Source organism: Penaeus chinensis, chromosome 34 (genome assembly GCF_019202785.1).
Source record: "Penaeus chinensis breed Huanghai No. 1 chromosome 34, ASM1920278v2, whole genome shotgun sequence".
In the NCBI taxonomy this organism is placed as follows: Eukaryota; Metazoa; Arthropoda; class Malacostraca; order Decapoda; family Penaeidae; genus Penaeus; species Penaeus chinensis.
The window spans coordinates 31589363-31592744 of NC_061852.1; the positions used below are offsets into that span (position 1 = coordinate 31589363).

The window sequence follows — 3382 nt, forward strand, 5'->3', positions numbered from 1 at the left end:
TAATAAAGTAGGGAGGTGAAAATAGGGTTTGAAAAGGATATAATCAATATATGTACAAATTATACAAAGTGTCTTATTCAACTACATACTTATGAAAACTAAAAGTAGAGATCAAATTATCACCATCAAAGACAACAACTTTGTTTATACTAAGGAAGAGGAAATGTGTTAATCCTTAATGGGAAATTCCAGCCAGTGTTTGTTCAGGAACATAGAAAGAAACTACAAAAATCAGTCAAAATATTGAAAACATCACACTCTAAAAGAATGAATTCAGTGAGACTAAGAACATTATGCAGAAGGATAATTAGGAAACACTGGTTTGAAGTACATGAAAAACACAGTATGATATCAAATAAGCAATTTTGTCTTAGGAGGGGAAGGTTATGTGTGTGTTTGGCTGGGTGGGTTGTGTATACTAAGACTTTAAAAAGGCGTTTGATATGGTGTTTCATAAATACTTTTGGAAGTTAAAACACGTAGATGGACTGAAGGGCAAACTCCTCGAATGAATGAAAGACTTCCTACATTAAAGACAAAGGAGCACAGTAATTAGAGGGATGCACTAAGCGAAGACGAGTAACGAACGGAGTACCTCAAGGATCGGTCTTGACACCAATTATATTTACTATTTTCATCAGTGATTAAGGGTCAAACATAAATAGTTCTCTGAATATGTTTGTAGACAGCGCGAAATTACTGTAAGGAGCAATAGAGGACGTCTTATTCCTTCAAAAGGGCATCGAAAACTTATGTGGAGTTGTACTTGGAAATTGTAATTCAACAATACACTGCAGCCAGATTCGCAGAAAGTAACACGATTTAAGAAAAAAAAAAAAAAAAAGTAAGTTTCTCCAAGATATCTATAGAAACATGGGACAATCTCCCAAACAACGTGCTGTGCCCAAAATGTGCATCTATTGTACGATACTTCAAATATAGCAGAGGGGCCCATCAGAGCTTAGCTCTTCTCCCACACAACTAGGTGAGGTAAACACACACACACACACACACACACACACACACACACACACACACACACACACATTAAGACTTAAGATTAAGAATAGCCGTGTGAAATGGTACATTTATTGGTTTAATTTAATGAATATGTAATGCGTTTAGAAATCGAAATAAGAGTGTTTGTGTGTAAAATATTATGCTCCGACGTTTTCTTTAAAAATAAATTTATAGGGAAACTTATATAAATGACAACCAAAATGTGTGTGTGTGTGTGTGTGTGTGTGTGTGTGTGTGTGTGTGTGTGTGTGTGTGTGTGTGTGTGTGTGTGTGTGTGTGTGTGTGTGAATATATGTATATATTTTACATATTTCATATGTTTGTATATGTATACACGCACACATACATAGCTATCTATCTATATGTGAATATATATATATATATATATATATATATATATATATATATATATATATATATACCTATAAAGTGTGCGTACACAAATGTATATATATATATTAATATTATATATACATATATATGTGTAACATATATCTCTCTACACGCACGCACACACACACACACACTATATGTGTGTGTGTATATATATATATATATATATATATATATATATATATATATATATATATATATAATACACACACACACAAATATCTGCGTGTGTGTGTGTTTGCAAGCTATCATTTAAAGAAGACAACTAAACCATGGTGTGATGCCTATATGTTAATGAATGAGTGTTATAAATCATTGCCATGTTACATAATTGGTACGGATGTATTTATGTATAATCACATGTATATGAAATCTCGAACTTTCTGTTGAAATTACACCAGTTATTGACCACATCCTTCGTTATATAACTAAATGCAGTAACTGAACAACATTACGCAACGCTGATTTTTCTCAACAAGAGATGAAAGAATAACGCCTTATGAGGCAATGAAATTACTAAATGCAAAGAGAGAACGGGCGCTCGACCCTCCCCTTTAGGGAGCCCGGGCCGAGCGAGAGACCGCCGAGCGCCAGGGGACTATCTTATCAGCGGAAAACGCAGGAAGTGGCAAGTGCTGCGCCAGAGGCCTTTCTCACTTTTCGTTGCCCAACACGACCGTAGCCTGAGAATCAGTGAGTCAAAATCCTTAGTCACGAAATAGAGAAGTAGAGAAGATAAGCATGGTTGCTGAGTTTAGCTAAAAAATTACTAAGTGAAAGAGGAAAGATATAATTTAAAGTGCAGTGGCCTCTTGTGCCCAAAACCATAATGATCTGAAGAGAGAGAAAGAAAATGGTGCAGTTTTGTGTACATTACGGATATCAATCAGCGATGGAAATAAGTTATATACTCCGTTTGGTTTGTGTGCTTTTCTGCGAAGAGGACATGAAATAACGAATTAACAAAGGAAGCCACCCCCTACTAAGACTTACGTCAGTGAGGCTTTTTTTTCTCTCTCTCTTTTTTTTTTTTTTTTTCGTTCTCTTGTTCTCGCCGTTTTATTTATCTCAAGATTTATGTTTTTGGTTTTGTTTTTTTATTTTTCTGTTCTCATTCTGTAGTTGTACAGAGGACTTACAATACTTTCAGACGTCTACATTTTATTGGATGGCTGTAAACCTTATCAGAGAATAGTTTTTGTTTATGTAAACATTGTCTTTCTTTATTAATTGTTCTACATGAAACTAGTAAGTGTAGGTATTTGTGGGATGTATAAGCTGTATATAAGTCAGGAATTTTATTGACAGTACTTTTTTCTTTTTTTTTGTTTCACAGAGTCAGCCAATCATGCAGTTATTTTTATTTGTTTATTTATTTATTTATTTATTTTTTTTTTTCCATGCAGGGGTGGGGGGTAATGTTTTAGTGCCATGCAGCCATCAGTCTGCAATTATTGTCTTTTATTTCAATAACTTGCTGCTGTATAATATGGGTGAAACTGTATCCCTCAGACTAAACTCCCTATTAGATTGTGGATCCCCAGCCACTCCTGGGGATCCACAAACATTACCATATTAACCAAAAACCTTCCTGGGGCCTCACCTGCTGGACTTCCACCTGATCACCATGAACTAACTATATACCAGGCATATATCACTACTTATTTTCTTAATTTCCGACATTATTCTAAACCTTGTAAATTATTTCATGTATCAGCGAGTGTAGCTTTTCCCTCTCTTTATGATAAAGGCATTAGATTTTCCTGTAAATCCATATTATGTTACACAACTTTCTTATTATCAATTGGCAAACGAAATACCATATATGAGAAATGCCTTATTTATTGTAGTTCTATCCTAAACAGGAAAAAGTTCCCCTATACCATATGGATCCGTGAAACTGAAAATACACATTTTGATACTATTATTCATGGTGTAATATGCATGAACCTATCGTTGTTTTCCTTTG

General features: G+C 34.4%; 1 protein-coding gene across 1 annotated transcript in view; it reads left to right on the forward strand.

Annotated features, from left to right (window-relative positions):
* Positions 1-2123: 2123 nt before the first annotated feature.
* Positions 2124-3382, forward strand: part of LOC125043836 (serine/threonine-protein kinase PAK 2-like) — an 8771-nt gene continuing 7512 nt past the window's right edge. Inside the window, exon 1 of the mRNA XM_047640164.1 lies at positions 2124-2406. The gene's annotated coding sequence lies outside the window, so the exon portion shown is untranslated. The remainder of the gene's footprint in view (positions 2407-3382) is intronic.